Source organism: Rhinatrema bivittatum, chromosome 1, assembly GCF_901001135.1.
Source record: "Rhinatrema bivittatum chromosome 1, aRhiBiv1.1, whole genome shotgun sequence".
Lineage (NCBI taxonomy): Eukaryota > Metazoa > Chordata > Amphibia > Gymnophiona > Rhinatrematidae > Rhinatrema > Rhinatrema bivittatum.
Genome location: NC_042615.1, coordinates 241,203,984 through 241,224,043, shown reverse-complemented (window position 1 = coordinate 241,224,043; position 20,060 = coordinate 241,203,984). Strand labels below are relative to the sequence as shown.

Sequence of the window (20,060 nt, the reverse complement as noted above, 5' to 3'; positions counted from 1 at the left end):
GAACCAAGTGTTCACCCTACATACATATAACCTGCCAACATGAGGCTGAGAGGGCTGAGAGGACTGTGATAGACTGGAATGACTACAATAGGATTATGTAGATTTATTGTGCATGAATGCATGACACAAATATGGCTACAAAATAGGGGGTCCTGTGGTGGTTTTGTTAAAAGCAGTGATCTTTCCCATCAGCATGCACCGGTAGTTCTCCTTCAGAAACCTGAAGTGTTTCTTTGGTCTCCTCTGCATGTATTTATGGATACCTGCACAAGTAACATTTGTATTCTCTTTACTGGACAGGCAAAATAGTCAGGTGAGCAGACTGAGTATATATGAGTAATAACTGAGTTTTAGTTGAGTATTAATCAAGTGAGCACACTCAGCCCACATCGAATTTCTTTTAAGCATTTCTTATGACATGAATGCTCTTTTTAAAGGAATATGCTTTATGATGCCCTTTGAACTCCTTAATGCCTCTGTTCATTTAAGGGTGAATTTTCAAAAGAGTTAAGCGCATAAAATTAGCATATTTACACATAAGAAACTTGTATTTGCGTACATTCTATTTTATAAACATCAAGAATCTGTGCATAATTTTGGTTTCATATGTACATTTATCTGCACAAAAAAGGGTTAGTCTAGGGGCATTCTGGGTCGGGCCAAGAGGAATGTGTGTAAATTGCTATTTTATATGAGATTTACCGTATGTAAATACATTAGGAAATTTATTTCTACAATTTTATGCCTGCTAATTATATACGACTCATCTGTTGTTTGCTATTGATTGGGTGGGAGGTCTGGATGAACTGGCGGGAGTTCTGGGTGAAGTATGAGAAAGTTCTCAATGACTGGGTGAATTGGTGAAGGTATCGGCAAACTGGTGATTTCAATTATGTGCGCATGTTTTAAATTATTCTCACTTCTGCACATAAATCAGGGTTTTACATCAGCAAGTTCTATGTTTTTTCAGGCATAAAATATATGAGTGCATGACTATAAATTGGGTAGGAAAAGATGGGCTTTCAATGCGTTGCAAGTATTCATGCATATGTTGGGGGTAGACATATGCGTATTTTGTAATCTGCATGTACTTGATACCCACAAATTATAAAATACTGTAGTAGATCTCTACATAGCCATATATGTGTGTGCTTGGGGCCGCATGGAGTTATTTGAAAGTTATCCTCTTAGATTTTATTATAATCCACCTCAAAACCAACTGTGGGAAAAGACAGAATATCAAATGTTCATAAATAAATAACACTCAATCCCTCTCCAAGGAGATCATACTGTTCCATGTGAAAAGGAATAAGACCAATCAGTCCTGGTTTTGCTCCCATTGCATCTGTGGACTTTTAGTTCCTCTGCAAAATCATCATATTCAACATCCAGCCAGTCCATGTAAATAAAGTACCTTAGGTACCAAATCTTGAATAATAATGCCAACATGGTATACATCTGTTAGACCGTCATTCTCATTCAGCTTATTTATTTATTTAGATTTTTCTATTCTGCATTTTGGCACTTCAAAGTGGATTACAGTCAGGTACTATAAATATTTCCCTAACCCCACAGGTTTATAATCTAACTTTGTACCTGAGGCAATAGGGGATTAAGTGACTTGCCCAAGGTTACAAGGAGCACCAGTGGGATTTGAACACTGGCTTCCCTGGGTTACAGCCCACTGCTCTAACCATTAGGCTACTTTTCCAGTTAGTCTCTAAGTAAACTGCACAGCCCACAGACAGGCCTGAGTTGCAGATTACTCATGTTCCTGGCTTGTCTCTTATATTACAGACTACCTAATGCATAGTCTTTTTTAAGACTTGGATTCTTTCACCAATACACGAATTGAGTTGAGGTAAAGGCCATATTTATGCAATTTGTCATATTCTGTATGTTACACCACATTTTTATGTTACCATTTTATTCGTGTTTATTAATTATGTTTTTATGATTTTTATTATTTATCAATGTGTGTTATTTGTATGTTGTAGCCCCTGATGTAGCCCCACTGTAAGAGGGCGAAACTCGGCCAGAGTTGGGCACTTTTCACACACTCGTGTTACCTTGCAATAAAGAAATCCATTTTTGGACATTCGGCTGCTAATCCTGTTTTGTTGCCCTCACGGCTTTGTTAGACAGCCTTCCTTGCTGTTTCTTCAACCCCCCATTCCGATACCTGACAAGGAAACTGCTGGGCCATCATGCAACCCAAGAAGGCTCCCTGGGGGTCCCTTCTGGCAGGAGTAACATCTTGTTTCAAGGCCATCAAGGCTAGGGACACACACACACACACAAACTTGTGGCTTTGAAATAATAACAACTCCACATTGCATACTGGTGTTCAAAAAATGAAAAGTGTTTACTAATGGCGAAGAGTATATTTTCTTCTGGTTTTATCCATAAAACAAATTTAAACAGTTGCTTGCACAAAGTAAAGACATTCAGGGCTTCCCTTGATTCTTGGCACCCCTTTCCGACACCTCTAGCGATCTATCCTTGATTATTTTGGATTCTCATCTTAATACCTGCACCTCCTGGTGTCATCTACTTGGGACTCCCCTCCTCTTCTGAAGTCCTGAGTCTGAACAGGGTAGGACACACTAGACAAGGATGATTCTTCTTCTTCCTCTTAATTTGCACCGATAATAATATCTCACCAGAAACTCCTGCAGCCCATTATCACTGATGGCAGAACTTCTACAAACGTAAACACTCTGTAATCTAGTCTGTTCTTTTATGGATCTCCAACTTCTTTAAAATACTGGAAAAAATGGAATCCTAGCAGAGCAAAGAGTCTGTGAATAATTTGCCCCTCCCCAGGAATCTGCTTTAGATTACCTTCATGGGCTGCTTCAGACACTCGCTCTCTGACAGCCAGATGCTCCATCCTTGAGCCCTGTACCAACTGCAAAAGAAAGAGCCCAGAACCTTCTGAGCTACCACTTTTATCACACCTCAGGGGTTTGTCTCTATTTCTGTTGTATTTATTTTTCAAAAGATTTATATTCTGCTGTATCCCCATTTGTAGGTGGGTAGCAAGCTATGTGCATAATTAACTATTACATAAAACCAGGACACTCTGCCTCTAATCTGAATCATATGTGCCCCCCACCCTGATGGAGATATGTGTTATCTAGTGTAGTTCCTCTTCTGATATTATCCAGGAAGACAGGGGTCACACTCAGTCCCAGCGCTAAGTCCTTGCTTGGTTCTAACAACCCCAGGGCATGGATTCTCTGATAGAGTGGGAGGATAAACATCCAGGGCTCAAAGTATATGGTGAAACTCTTCTGTGGATATTACTTTCAGTCTGTATTAGGGGAATACCCAGCCAAAAAAATTTCCAATTCATTTTTTTTCCATTTCATGTGTTTTTTGTTTTGCTTCATTTTAGTGTTTCATTTTTTTTCCCTTCCCAATTAATATTTGAGGTCCACATCTACTTCAGATTCTCCAAATTCCAAATTATCTTTCTTTCCCAGGGTATAAACTTCGGTGGGAGTGTCCTGATGAATTCTCACTTACTCTTACTTCACCACTCCAGGTGGTAACTTGGGATCTTTCAGGATGAAAAGTCCAAAACAGTAGGGGAAAAAAACTCTTCTCCTTTCCCCACATTTGAGCAGGAAATATGACAGCAAACTTCCACCTGAAACAAAAAGGAAAAGAATCTTCTAAAAAATACTAAGGAATAGATATTTAGAGCCAGCTGGCTTTGTAAGTTAGCCGGATAAGACTTATCCGGATAACTTACATGGGATATTCAGTGGCATGAATAAGTATTAAAGTTATCCAGACAGGTAGCACCACCCAGTAATGCCCATGGCCCGCCCACTGACTATACAGCTATATTGTAATTTTATGTGATGGTTACACCGAATGACAGTATATAAAATCAGCAAATAAATAGAAACTATTTAGCCAGTTGAAGGGGGTCATTTATCAAATTGTGTTTAATTCATGTGATAGCACCATATTGTAGTGTGATGCTACCCAGAGCCTGGAGGGGGGGGGGGGGGGGGGGGGGGGAGGGGGAGAGGAGAGAGAGAGAGAGAGAGAGAAAGAGAGAGAGAGAAAGAGCACCTGGCCATAATGGCATCCCCTTAGGTAGGTATTTGTATCCCTATGGTAGGCCCACCTAGTAACTCGAGATGAGGTTTAGTATGAGTGTAGGGGGTTAGGGGCCACTTTGACATTCTACGTGACACGTACGAACAGAACAGTGGTATCTTGTGAAGATTTGATGGCCTTCGGAGTGAGGAAACTCACTTCAAGATGAGATTTGGGCAATGTTCTCTCCACCTAGCTTGATGTTACCCAGGTAGAGAGTCCATCAAGCTAGCTTGAGAGAACATTGCCCAAATCTCATCTTGAAGTGAGTTTCCTCACTCCGAAGGGCATCAAATCTTCACAAGAGACCACTGTTCTATTCGTACATGTCACGTAGAATGTCAAAGTGGCCCCTAACCCCCTACACTCATAACTAAACCCCACCTCGAGTTATTAAATGGGCCTACCATAGGGATACAAATACCTACCTAAGGGGATGACATTATAGCCAGGTTTGTTTTCTCTCTCTCTCTCTCTCTCTCACACACACACACACACACACACACACACATAAGAATGGTCCACCCAGTGGTCATATGCAGGAAATACAACAGGTCTGGCACTTACTTATAATTATTGCAATAAACTGAATTTTTGCATAAACCACACCCCTTTTGCTATCGCATGCAATACTTACCACATTTTGATAAATCCAGGCCCAAGTGAATTTTCAGCCAAGTGGTATAGCCAGATATTCAGCGGCAGCCTCTTAGCCGGATAAGTCCAATTTATCTGGCTAAGTTCCTGCGAAGTAAATAGTGAATACTGAAGATAAATGCTGAGTATGAATATGGCTGAAGGGAAGCCACTTTTATAAATAAAGTTTATAGAAGAAAAGTCAGAATCCAGCATGTCTCTGTGCTCTGGGGAGTTATAGACCACTTGTGCTGTCTCACAGGCTCTTTGAAATAAGCCGGCGAGTATACGTGTAAAAATATGTGAATAACCCAGTTACTAATGTACATTTACGTGCATTCGTGGTAGGCATTCTAAGGGTGGAGTTGGTGCAGGGATAGGATTTCTGCGCAGATTTTTGGATTTGCAGAAGTCTGCACCTAAGTTTACATACAGAAGTTTGGCATCATAAGAGCAGGTGTGACTTCTTGTGTGTAACTTGTGTGTGCACTAGTGTACTTTACCCCACAATTTTCAAAGTGATTTTCTGTGTGCTGTAAAGTCTATGGATAACAGGTATGTGCAGACTTAACACTATGGTCAGTACCACAAAATTACCCTTCCCTAAGTAAATTATACCTCTGGATCAGCCACTTATATGTGTATGATATATGAACACAAGATGAGGTCGCAGTGTATGATATATGAACACAAGATGAGGTCGCATCATGGAGTGATACAGAGGCATTATGATATTCTCTGTTTTATTCTCCATTCCTTTCCTAATAATCCCCTGGCATTCTGTTTGTGTATGATATATGAACACAAGATGAGGATGCACCATGAAGTGATACAGAGGCATTATGATATTTTCTGTTTTATTCTCCATTCCTTTCCTAATAATCCCCAGCATTCTGTTTGTGTATGATATATGAACACAAGTTGAGGTCGCACCATGGAGTGATACAGAGGCATTATGATATTCTCGGTTTTATTCTCCATTCCTTTCCTAATAATCCCCAGCATTCTGTTTGTGTATGATATATGAACACAAGATGAGGATGCACCATGAAGTGATACAGAGGCATTATGATATTCTCTGTTTTATTCTCCATTCCTTTCCTAATAATCCCCAGCATTCTGTTTGTGTATGATATATGAACACAAGATGAGGTCGCATCATGGAGTAATACAGAGGCATTATGATATTCTCTGTTTTATTCTCCATTCCTTTCCTAATAATCCCCTGGCATTCTGTTTGTGTATGATATATGAACACAAGATGAGGATGCACCATGAAGTGATACAGAGGCATTATGATATTCTCGGTTTTATTCTCCATTCCTTTCCTAATAATCCCCTGGCATTCTGTTTGTGTATGATATATGAACACATGATGAGGATGCACCATGGAGTAATACAGAGGCATTATGATATTCTCTGTTTTATTCTCCATTCCTTTCCTAATAATCCCCAGCATTCTGTTTGTGTATGATATATGAACACAAGATGAGGTCGCACCATGGAGTGATACAGAGGCATTATGATATTCTCTGTGTTATTCTCCATTCCTTTCCTCATAATCCCCAGCATTCTGTTTGTGTATGATATATGAACACAAGATGAGGATGCACCATGAAGTGATACAGAGGCATTATGATATTCTCTGTTTTATTCTCCATTCCTTTCCTAATAATCCCCAGCATTCTGTTTGTGTATGATATATGAACACAAGATGAGGATGCACCATGGAGTGATACAGAGGCATTATGATATTCTCGGTTTTATTCTCCATTCCTTTCCTAATAATCCCCTGGCATTCTGTTTGTGTATGATATATGAACACAAGATGAAGATGCACCATGAAGTGATACAGAGGCATTGTGATATTCTCTGTGTTATTCTCCATTCCTTTCCTCATAATCCCCAGTATGATATATAAACTCCCAGCTCTTTGAATCTCACCCATGTAAGAACCCTAACCCTCTTCTCCTCTCCATCCTTCCAACCCACTTAAATTATTCCCTCCTATTTTTCCACCCCTATTTATCTTCTTCCCATTCTTACCTTGAACCTCCTCTTCCTTTAACTCACCCAGCCCGTACTCTTATAATTTGATCTCTCACCCCTCCACAATACTAATATGATTTATACTTCCACCTTAACTAATACCGCTCATTATACTTCAGAAAACTCAATTATAAGATACTTTCTTTAATTATGTTTATTATATATTACTCTGCTTTAGCCGAGATATTATTTATGATACTAATGTTTAATATGTTACAAAAAAAAAATGTTTTCATGTATGAAGTTGTTCAGATGTAAACCGGAGTGAAGGCTCCCCGCTATACTTCGGTATATAAAAGAATCTAAATATAGCCAATTATAATTAGGCATCTAAGATACTTAGTTGTACAACTGAGCGTGTCTAAATATGTCTTGTAGGGTATGTTTTCAAAAGCTTAATTGGGAGTTCAGTGTGCAAAATAAGAAGTTATGTACTTATGTACTTAACATTTTCTATATGCACTTAAGTGGATTTTCAGCCAACAAAAAATGTGCACATATTCAAAGCACATATAAATTTTGGCTGCATAAAAATGAGGCATACTAGGCATTCCTATCTCAAATTTTCAAAACATATACACATTAACAGTATGCTCTTTGTGCATATTTATTTTATTTATTTAGTTACACTTGATTGCATGCTCGTCCTTTCAGCCCAAAATGAGTTAAGAACATAAGAACATAAGAAATTGCCATGCTGGGTCAGACCAAGAGTCCATCAAGCCTAGCATCATGTTTCCAACAGAGGCCAAACCAGGTCACAAGAACCTGGCAATTACCCAAACACTAAGAAGATCCCATGCTACTGATGCAATTAATAGTAATGGCTATTCCCTAAGTAAACTTGATTAATAGCGGTTAATGGACTTCTCCAAGAACTTATCCAAACCTTTTTTTAATCCAGCTACACTAACTGCACTAACCACATCCTCTGGCAACAAATTCCAGAGCTTTATTGTGAGTTGAGTGAAAAAGAATTTTCTCCAATTAGTCTTAAATGTGCTACTTGCTAACTTCATGGAATGCCCCCTAGTCCTTCTATTATTCAAAAGTGTAAATAACTGATTTACATCTACTCGTTCAAGACTCTCATGATCTTAAAGACCTCTATCATATCCCCCCTCAGCCGTCTCTTCTCCAAGCTGAACAGCCCCAACTTGTTCAGCCTTTCCTCATAGGGGAGCTGTTCCCATTCCCTTTATCATTTTGGTTGCCTTTCTCTATAATTTCTCCATCGCAACTATATCTTTTTTGAGATGAAGCGACCAGAATTGTACACAGTATTCAAGATGTGTCTCACAATGGAGCGATATAGAGGCATTATGACATAATAATAAGTTACAATAAACATATTCACCAAAAGGGTGAGCTATATCACAATTACAATTAAACATTTAACAATTATGACTTTACGCTTACAAATTCCTCTTTCCCCCACCTATTCCACCAATTCACTTCCCACTCCATCATCCCTCCCCACTCTCATTCACAACATCCCCCCTAATACAACCCCAATCTTAACCCACCTCCCCTTAAACTCTCTGTTAAAATAATTGTTCACATTTTCTGCAGCTCATGCTTTACCATCAACTAGTAAAAACTAAACTCTGCTCAGCACCTTCAAATGATTTTACGAAGTGCCATGATTTCAACTTCTTGCAAAACGTCAAACAATTTAATGCAGCTCACAATTCTAGGGCCATTGAGTTCCACAACCAAAGCCAGAAATAGCTAAATGTCCTCTGCCATATACTGGTCAATTTAACTTGTGTCATCCCATGTACTACCAGTAGAGCTTGTTACAAGGACCGAAGAGGTCATGAAAGCACATAGTCTACCAACAAAGTTGACCAGATACCTAGGAATACCTGAGCGATAGGCTCTAAAAATCATACAAACTGCCTTCAATATCTCTGTTTGCTCAATTGACAGCCAGAGCAACTTAAAAAGAAGAGGTTTAGAGTGATCCAACCCCTTCTTATTCAATAACAATCTTGCAGCAGTGCTTTGCAAGATATGCAACCATTTCAAACTCCTTTTTTAGGTAACCTTCATAAACTATATTACAGTAATCCAGCCGAATGGATACAATGAACCAAATGAGGATTAGCAAATATTTTATGTGTCACTGCACCAAATCCAGAAGAACCCCTAAGTTCCTTAACACTGACTTAGGTCATAACGTCACATCTTGGACACTAGGACACACATTCAATTCTCAGGCATGACTAGTACCGATCCATAACATTTCAGATTTTTTTGGATTCAATTTTAATTTGTTCATATTTAACCAAGATGCAATTGCTACCAAACACTTGCTCAAATTTGTCACTGCTACCTCCACTCAAATCTGACTCGCAATTGTACACCATCTGCATAAATATGACAATTATTTTCAAATTCCCTTATAATTGAAATCAGAGGGCTCACAGAGACATTAAATAATAGAGGTGAGAGTACTGACCCCCCTGCAAGATCTATTCCGCTATTTCTGCTACATATTGATTATCTTCTTCCTGCCAAATAACCTCCTCCACTCCAATTTGTTTAGGCCTTATCAACAACAACAACAACAACAAACTGTGATCCATTGTAATGAAAGCAGCAAACAGGCCTGGAAGCACCAGTTAGGAGTCTGTGCCCCAGTATGCAGCTATCCAAACCCCATTTATTATAGGGACCAGCACTGACTCTGTCCCATGCCCTCTCCAGAAAGTCGACTGTAATTAATGTAATGCCCCGCCCCCACATTCTCAAAGTGCACTAACAGCTGGGCATAAACTGACTTCTCCACTATTGTACTAATAAATGATAAATTTGAGACAGGTTGAGAGTTTGATAATATTGGGGCTGTATAACCTGCACTCTGTCGCGGGTTAAATAGGCACTAATCCACCCCCTAATGCAATAGGGGAATTAGCGCTTATTTAACCCGCGTTGAACGTGGAGTGAATGCAATAGCGCTCATCACATACAAATGCATGTGAATGTGCCTATTACTCATTCACTCCGCATGCAAAACAAAAAAGTGTTCGTCTCAGACGCACATTTTGCTCTCAGATATTAACATCTGCCTGGAGCATGCGTTAATAGCTGAGTGCAGGTAAAAGAAGATTAGAAAAGTAGAAACTGTACTTCTTTTCTTAAGTAAAAAAAAAACCCTCGGCAGACCACTGAGTTATGAAGACCGATGCCGGTAAACTCGGCGTTCGTTTTCATTACTGGCAGACAGGCAGGTTATGAAAACCGAGGCCATGTTTACCGGTGTCGCTCTTCATCACTGGACGGGCCCCCTTTGCAGGCGCCATGTGTGCGTTAGGAAAGCAGGCGCTGACTTTTCAGCACCTGCTTTCTGCGCTTTGTATTGCATTGGCCCCTCTGTAAGATCCAACTTTACACCCTGCTTCACAATGGATAAAGTGTCCCCCTATAGCCACACAATTACCTGCTATTTGTATCTGAAAATCAAGCGGTTTTCTGTGGGCTTAAAATTACAAGCATAGCTTTGCGGTTAGGTACAAACAACATTTACCCCATATTTTCTAACTAATTCCAATAGCCATTTAAATAAAGATTTTGGACTTCTAAATTCCATGCAGATTTAAAAAATGTAGCCCTTTGTTTTCAGTGTGTGATTATTTCAGCTTGCAGACATTTACACACAATCTGTTCCCACAAACAAATTTAGTATTTAAATTATACATTTTTTGACTGATTTTTTTCTTATGCCTTCGTTAGCTAAATGAATGTTAAGAGTTTTATTGATGTGCACTTCCCTGAGGCAAGATACAAGAGGCCTGATTAATCAAGGGCTTTTCCCAATCCTTTGCCCATGGGGAAAACTTAATAACTCATTGAAGCCCAAAGCGCTCATAAAGAGGAAAAGGAGTAGATTGCCACTTCAAAGAAACTAATCACTTGTACTTTAAAAATTATGTAAAAAAAAAAAAAAAAAAAAAAAAGACACCCAGAAAATCACTTTAATCAATCTTTGGGATTTTTCTTCTCTCCATTTTTTAAATTTATTAATGTTCTGATTTTCAAACCACAAGAAAGACCAGAACAGTCACCTCGTTGGAAACAAATCAGGAATCCCAGCATCTGCAAAACTCAAGTTTACTCACGTCAAATGCTGCTCTATCACTCCAACCAGAAATGTTTCCTGCTGAGTGGAAGATCAGGATTGACTAGAACATTTCTAAGCATACAATGGGACTGATTTATCATACGGCCTCGCATCCCAGGGGAGAGTACAGGCCCGAATTTAGGCATAGGCAACACAGGCAACGTCCTCCGGCACCAGATTTTGGTAGGCACCAGAGAGTTTCCACTGCTGCGTACCTCTATCCGGGCCTTCTTCCGATCCCTCTTACTTACACTGGAGCAGTTCCAGCCCCACGGCGGCAGCAGCAGTGCCTTTTCACTTGGGTTTCCATAATAACGGGAAGCCTGTGCTGCAGGAAGGGGAAGGGCCTTGAGCATGCAGTGGCCGGCTGAAGGCCTCCTGCTGAATTTCATCTTCATGTTGCTGTCGCTGCTGCAGGATTGGAAAAGCTCCACTATAGGTAAGCAGCTGGGAGTGAACATCCCTCACCCAATCCCCCCTCCCCACTGCATATAGGTGCCGGCGATGGAAACCCAGTCCTGGGAGAGTATTTTGCCATTATGGGGGTAATTTTGGAACATCACACCTAAATTACATGGCAAATACTTGAATAAGTTATGTAGATGGTATAAGTCTGCTTTGTAAATTATCCACTGATGTTACCTGCACACATACCTGCTATTTGGTGCTAATACATTTTTAGAGAACATTTACATGCATACATATGAATTTTCAAAGGTAGGCGCATAAGTCCAAATCCCTCCCCAACTCCACCCCCAGGAACTCCCACTATGTCTGGGTAAATTTCCATGGATAAGTTTACCCCAGGTGGGCTGGGCAATTTTTTAAAAGAATAATCATACAATATATAGCTGTTTGTGTTTTTAAACAATATTCATTACTTTATTACAAAAACATTTATTTTATAAAAACATTGACATTACATATTTTCTTATCACTCATACCACATTCATTCATGAAAACAATACAATCAATAGTACATATTACACACTATATCAAAATATTAAAAACATACATTAACAGCAGCTTTATTTTAATTAAATTAAATAATTCCCTTCTATTCCATTTTACAATTTTTCTCTTATTGTCCTATCTTTTAACCTACTTTTTTTTTTAGATTACTCCCTTTCTTGTTCTCGAAAAACTCAAAATGCTCCCACTTTTTTCTCTACAAAAAACTCCCATCAACAACACTCAATTCCTTGTTCTTCAAAACACTCCCGACAAGAGACTTCTGTTTCACCCGATGGTTTCCTCAGGGGATCCACTTCTCATCACTTTTGTTGCTTTCACATACAAGGAACATCCAATCAATGTATCTCATCTATTGCTTATTGCATATGTAGGGAATATTCAATTGCACTTCTTAATTACTCTGTCATTCTTCATTAACTTCTTCTTACTCTACAACCACTTATTCAGGTATCTCAGTTACCCTATTGTATCTATCACTGATTTTTCACCTCCCTTCTTTCATCATCAGACCACAGTCTTATTCAACACTGTATTTATTCAAAAAAACACCATCACTTCATAGTTTTATCCCATTGTTTCACCAAAGTTTCTTATGACACAACTGCTTCTCCATTCTAAAATGCCGCTTGGCCATGAGAGTCATACAGTGGACACTAAGGTCACAATGGACTCAATCCGTCCAACCTCTATCGACCATTGTCCACATCACCGACCCACTTCTTCAGTCTCTAGCCTGGTGGAAAAATCAGATCAATCTTCTCCAAGGCCTATCCTTCCAGGCTCCAGACCCTCAAATAATTCTCACCACTGATGCTTCCAACCTCGGCTGGGGAGCTCATGTCGCCAATTTGTAGACACAAGGAGCTTGGTCTCCAGAGAAAGCCAAACACCAAATCAATTTCCTGGAGCTGCGAGCAATCAGATATGTTCTCAGGGTATTTCAGGATCATCTTTCCAACCAGGTCATCCTGATTCAGATGCACAACCAGGTGGCCATGTGGTACACAAACAAACAGGGATGGACGGGCTCCTACCTATTGTGTCAGGAAGCTGTGCAGATATGGGCGGAGGTCCTCTCCCATTCGATGTACCTCAGGGCCACCTACTTGCCAGGAGTGGACAATGTGTTGGCAGATAAGCTGAGTCACGCCTTTCAACCGCACGAGTGGTCCCTCGACCCCACAGTAGTGGACTCAATATTCCAATGTTGGGGTTATCCTCACATAGACCTCTTTGCGTCACCTCAAAACCGCAAAGTAGAGAACTTTTGCTCTCTCACTTGCAGCCAAGAGATGCATTCTCCTTTTCATGGGCAACCGGTCTCCTATATGCATTCCCTCCACTTTCACTTCTCTCGAAGACTCTCGTGAAGTTATGTCAGGACAAGGGAACCATGATCCTGATAGCACCTCACTGGCCTTGCCAAGTGTGGTTTCCAATACTTCAGGACCTCTCCATTCACAGGCACATTCCCTTGGGAAAGGACCTGTTTCTGATCACTCAGAACGATGGGTGCCTACGCCACCCCAATCTTCAGGCCTTCTCTCTGATGGCCTGGATGTTGAAAGGTTAATTCTTCAGCCACTTAACCTTTCGGAGCCAGTTTCCCGTGTCCTGATTGCTTTGTGGAAGCCTTCCACAAGAAAATATTATCTTTACAAATGGAACAGGTTTGAATCATGGTGTTCTTCTCGCCCTGGTGAGAGAGAGGTGTTGGGGAAAAGTGGGCAGAGTATATTCTGAGTAAGGTGAGATGCTGCGTCTACCTTAAGAAGGATATGAAGTTGAATACGTAAGACCACTTGGTCACGGAGGAACCCAGGGTCAGGTGAGTATGTAACAAGTGTGGAACTCAATGACCCTGTTGGCAGAAGTGATGACTACGAGGGAAAGAATTTCCCATGCCAGACTGTTAAGTGAGAGGAATGGAAAGGCTCGAACGGGGAACATATGAGAGTCTTGTAAGCACTAAATATAGTAAATATAGTAACTAGTAAAAATAGAGGCAGCTTAATCAGTGGATAACCCATGGTAAGCTGACTCAGAAGGGGTTGAACCGTTAATCGGGTATCTCCACTCCCAAGTGGTACACCAATTGGAACAGAGGTGTACCTATGTGGAGGATGTCTGGGGAGCAGAATCCGAGGGAGTAAGAGAAAAGAGTGGTGTAGAAAAAAAAGGGGGGTAATACCTTTTGTATGCGCCATGTGGTAAATCATGGCATTTTGAATGGTAAGATTTATGTGTGGAAGGTTTTTGTGACGCTACCAGTGTCTGAAGAGATATAATGGATGCTCCCTGTTGGAATAAATGTTTCCAAATATCCGGAGATTCCTTGCGACAGCAGTAGCTGAAACAAGCCGAAGAGTCCCTGAGGCAGCAGCACGCGAAACGTGACATCATGTTGAACTCTAGACTCTGGTCTTCAAATCAAAAAGGGAAGTACCATTCTTTGTGCTTTTTAAGAAAAAGGAAAGATTTTTCCACATATTCCTTAAAAAAATGATTTTTGTGGACCGATGATTAAAAGTGACCCCGAGCGGTGAATACACAAGTGAAGACTATGAACTTGTAAACCGCGGGCTGGTATGAAGGTCCAAGGCGTTTAAAAATTAAGTTTTTTAAAAAATTTAAAAAATGAAGTTGATACATTAAAGAGGATAAGAGTTTGATACAATGTGTTTTTTTACTTACTATTCATTCTAAAACAGAGAAACACATAGAAATGACAGCAGAAAAGGACCAAATGGTCCATCCAGTCTGCCCAGTAAGTTTACGGTAGTACCTGCAGTGCCATGTAGATTATCCCTTTCTTATCTGTTTCCCAGAACATAAAAATCAGGACCCTTGTTGGTTGCTGTTTGAATCCAATTCCCTGTTTCCCCCGTGCTTATCAGTTTCTCACACTAGCCCTCTTGATTGCTGTTGAATCCAATTCCCCTTTTCTCCCTGCCGATGAAGCAGAGAGCAATGTTTGAATTGTATCACTATATCAGTTTTATTGGTTAAGGGTAGTAACTGCTAGAGATGTGAATCGTGTCCTCGATCGTCTTAACGATCGATTTCGGCTGGGAGGGGGAGGGAATCATATTGTTGCCGTTTGGGGGGGTAAAATATCGTGAAAAATCGTAAAAAATCGAAAAAACGTAAAATTGCAAAACCGGCACATTAAAACCCCCTAAAACCCACCCCCGACCCTTTAAATTAAATCCCCCACCCTCCCGAACCCCCCCCCCCAAATGACTTAAATAACCTGCGGGTCCAGCGGCGGTCCGGAACGGCAGCGGTCCGGAACGGGCTCCTGCTACTGAATCTTGTTGTCTTCGGCCGGCGCCATTTTCCAAAATGGCGCCGAAAAATGGCGCCGGCAGGAGATCGACTGCAGGAGTTCGTTCAGCGAGGCGCCGGAACCCTCGCTGAACGACCTCCTGCAGTCGATCTCCTGCCGGCGCCATTTTCCGTACGAAAACGATTCGCGGCGGGAAATCACTCCCTGACCCCCGCTGGACCTCCAGGAACTTTTGGCCAGCGTGGGGGGGGGCCTCCTGACCCCCACAAGACTTGCCAAAAGTCCAGCGGGGGTCCGGAAGGACCTCCTGCCGTCCAATCGTGTTCGTCTATGGCCGCCGCCATTTTTCGGCGCCATTTTGGAAAATGGCGCCGGCCGAAGACAACAAGATTCAGTAGCAGGAGCCCGTTCCGGACCGCTGCCGTTCCGGACCGCCGCTGGACCCGCAGGTTATTTAAGTCATTTGGGGGGGGGTTCGGGAGGGTGGGGGATTTAATTTAAAGGGTCGGGGGTGGGTTTTAGGGGGTTTTAGTGTGCCGGCTCACGATTCTAACGATTTATAACGATAAATCGTTAGAATCTCTATTGTATTGTGTTCCATAACGGTTTAAGACGATATTAAAATTATCGGACGATAATTTTAATCGTCCTAAAACGATTCACATCCCTAGTAACTGCTGCATCAGCACTCTTCATTGCCATCCTTTAGCCTTTAGGGATACACAGTATTTATCCCATGCCCTTTTGAATTCTTTCACTGTGTGTTGTGTTTTTTCACCAGCTCCTCCAGAAGGGCATTCCAGGCATCCATTACCCTCTCCATGAATAAATATTTCCTGACGTTGGTTCTGAGGCATCCTCCTTGGAGTTTCATTTTGTGACCCCTAGTTCTACTGATTTCTTTCCAAAAAAAAAAAGTTTGACATTTGCATATCATTAAAATCTTTTCGGTACCTGAAGGTCTGTATCATATCATCCCTGCACCTCCTCTCTTCCAGGGTATACATATTCATATCCTTCAGTCTCTCCTCATAGGTTTTCTGCTACTGACTCCCACTTCATTTTGGTAGCCCTTCTCTGGTCCGCCTCCATCCTGTCTCTATCCCTTTTAAGATGTCGCTAGAACTGAACATAATACTCCAGGTGAGGTCTCACCAAGAACCTTGTGATGGTCTTTGGGCTATTGATGTCCTACTCTTAATGTCTCGGCATGCTCTTCTTTCTGCTGCTAATGTCTGCCCGCAAGTTAAACATGAATAGAAACCCCAATTTATTTATCCCAAAATACTATGTTTTACTTCCCCTATTGATTTTGTAACCAGGGGTTAAAAATACAATAAGAGGGTAAAGACATTTGTTTTTTACTGACCTGAGTTCTGGGGCTTTAAGAAAGCATTGCTGGGATGTGGCTTGCTTTTTTTTTTTCCTCTGGGTATATGTCTGTCTGGGGGGGGGGGGGGATGGAAGAGCTGTTGTGACTCAAAATGAAAGAAACTGAATCTGTGTGACAAGATTGTCTAAGTGACAGGCTGCAGGGAATTAAAAAACAAACAGTATCTTGTTATTAGTAGGGATGTGAATCGTTTTTTGACGATTTAAAATATCGTCCGATATATTTTAAATAGTCAAAAAATCGTTAGGGCCACGATACAATACCAATTCCCCAGATTTCTCGTTAAAAAATCGTAAATCGGGGGAAGGGGGAGGGCAGGAAAACCGGCACACTAAAACCCACCCCCGACCCTTTAAATTAAATCCCCCACCCTCCCGAACCCCCCCCCCAATGCTTTAAATTACCTGGGGATCCGGCGGTGGTCCAGAACGGCGGCGGTCCGGAACGGCCCCCTCAATAGAATCGTGTTGTCTTCAGCTGGCGCCATTTTTCAAAATGGCCGCCGCAAAATGGCGGCGGCCATAGACAAAAACGATTCGACGGAGGAGGTCGTTCCGGACCCCCGCTGGACTTTTGGCAAGTCTTGTGGGGGTCAGGAGGCCCCCCCAAGCTGGCCAAAAGTTTCCTGGGAGTCCAGCGGGGTTCCGGGAGCGATTTCTTGCCGCGAATCGTTTTCGTACGGAAAATGGCGCCGGCAGGAGATCGACTGCAGGAGGTCGTTCAGCGGGGGTTCCGGACCGCCGCTGAATGACCTCCTGCACTCGATCTCCTGCCGGCGCCATTTTCCGTACGAAAACGATTCGCGGCAAGAAATCGCTCCCGGAACCCCGCTGGACTCCCAGGAAACTTTTGGCCAGCTTGGGGGGGCCTCCTGACCCCCACAAGACTTGCCAAAAGTCCAGCGGGGGTCCGGAACGACCTCCTCCGTCGAATCGTTTTTGTCTATGGCCGCCGCCATTTTGCGGCGGCCATTTTGAAAAATGGCGCCAGCTGAAGACAACACGATTCTATTGAGGGGACCGTTCCAGACCGCCGCCGTTCTGGACCACCGCCGGATCCCCAGGTAATTTAAAGCATTTGGGGGGGTTCGGGAGGGTGGGGGATTTAATTTAAAGGGTCGGGTTGGGTTTTAGGGGGGTTTAGTGTGCCGGGTCACGATTTTAACGATTTTTCACGATAGTTTACACACCCAAACGGCAACAATACGATTCCCTCCCCCTCCCAGCCGAAATTGATCGTTAAGACGATCGAGGACACGATTCACATCTCTAGTTATTAGTGCTGGGAGGAAAATAATACCTCTGGTAGGGAGAATCAGTTGTGAAGTTTTTTTTTTTCTGTCTTCTCATCCAGTTATTAGAGTGGGAGGGACTGAAGTAGAATGACCTCTTTAGGAAGAGCAAGACTGAAGATTCTGATTGTCAGCTTGCAATGCCAGTTCTGCCAAAGCTAAGGCTTATGGGAACTCTATGCCGAGAGATATGCTAATGCCCAGCCCCCATGAGCTGGAGAGGTGGGACACAGAGAGAGAAGGCAGACTGCTTCTGTTTTTGCTCTTTTTATAGGGCCCCTTTGCTTGTCTGAAAGTTTGAAATGCAGAGGGAATTGTTTGATAATACGCTCAAAGTAGTGTGACTGAAAGGAAGGAATGAGATTGTGAATTAAAAAAGTTTGTTCAAATTAGAGCAACCCAAGCAAGAATATTGGCAACATAAGAATAGTAACAGTCAGTTAGTTAAAATTACAGCTAAAATGCAAATATTTTTATTAGCTTATTTCAGTTAGACTGATGTAGTGAGAAAATTTACTGAGTATAAGAAATTGAGGTGTATAAAAACGCAGTATTAATATTCTTTTTACTTGTTAGCTGAAAAGTATAAATAAACTTTTCAGGCTGACCACACTGTGACCCTTTGCTGCATAAATTGATAATCTGAGAGTTAATGAGCTTTTGAAGTTCTACAGTGCAAGTACTTGGCTCAGATTCTGGTCTGAGAGTGACTGTGCAATTTAAGTGACTATTCAGTATTCCATATGAAACAGGACTAGATATGTCTGGGTCAGCTTTAACCTAAAACCTCTGAGAACAGAAATATATCAGAGGGAGAGGAACTATAAGTATGTTTAAGCTGTTTTTCATTTAAGAGCTTTGGGTGTGCCAGCGTGTGTGTGTAAAGATTATTGAACCAACCAGAACCAAATCATTTTTCCTCTTCTAGTGAGTTTAAGGTGGGAACTGATTATCTTTTATTTTACACACCAAGTTAGACCAGTTCAATAAGACATTGAAGACACCACATTTAGAAACATTATTTAAGCACATCTTCGAAAGAGGGGGTCGCGGTTAGTGTATTCAGGTAACACATGCTTTGATTTATTTAAAGATAGGTAGAACTTCAATCACCTGCACCAGGAGATGGAGAAAGTAGGAGAAGGGACCGACCGCCTACAGCCATCTGCATCCAGCACCCGAAGGACAAAGGGAGAGTTACAGCGAGAAAAATAGGAACCATTCTGGAAGGATTACAGGACAGTTATGTTTAAACGATTTTATTGGATTTATACCATATAAATATAACACTAAGGAGGGGTTGATTTTATGTGTGGGTTTGGGGAAGGGAGGGGGGGGACAGGGGGAAGTATTTCGGTTTGTTGTATTATTGTACAGGACAGTTAAGAGAAAGCATTGTTCACCACAAAACTGTGGGAAAACACAATTTATTTATTTATTTATTTTTAATTTTTATATACCGATGTTCCTGTAAAGAATACATATCGCACCGGTTTTTATTGTATCACAATAAATAATTTTATCACAATAAATCACAATTGTATCACAATAAATAATTTTATTGTATCACAACGGTATTGTATTGTATCACAATACAATAATAATTTGAGAAAGCTACATATTTACACACTGCATAGGAGGAAAATAAGGAAACTGTGCTACTACTGGTATTTTTTCTTAGTGAAGCAAAGAGAACATTAAAGAGAATAATATAAACCAACAAACATATTTACCTTCTTTGATGATTCACCCCTGAGGATCAGCCTGATCACCCGAGGAAAGAAAGTTTTGAAAGGATCATTTTCTTTTATAATTAACTTTAAAAAAAAAAAAAAATATATATATATATACTTTTTCTGTCCCGGATATATATATATATATATATATCCGGGACAGAAAAAGTATTGAGTTAACACATAATATCTCAATTATACTTACCTGCTAAGAGTTCCTTATTAGCAGGTACCAGTACCAGAAAGGGAATAAGAATCCTAAGAGAAAAGGTGATATAGGAAACAAAAGAGTTCCTTAATAATATTTTCTGTTGTAAAATAGTACTTTCTGCCTTAAATGTTTCTTTTGTAAACTCCAGAATTGGAGCTACTGACTTATGTTATTTTCTTGGTAGGCAAATTGTTAAATAAACTGTTTCCTTTAAGTTTACATTTCATTTTTTTTCTGAGTA

General features: G+C 41.0%; 1 long non-coding RNA gene across 1 annotated transcript; it reads right to left on the bottom strand.

The window, feature by feature from the left end:
* Nucleotides 1-4,802: 4,802 nt before the first annotated feature.
* On the bottom strand, nucleotides 4,803-19,858 carry LOC115080375. Its single transcript, XR_003853556.1, has 4 exons — nucleotides 19,814-19,858; nucleotides 19,609-19,639; nucleotides 18,989-19,098; nucleotides 4,803-4,860 (listed from the first exon to the last, which is right to left on the bottom strand). It is a non-coding gene; the product is annotated as an uncharacterized LOC115080375 (long non-coding RNA).
* Nucleotides 19,859-20,060: the final 202 nt, after the last annotated feature.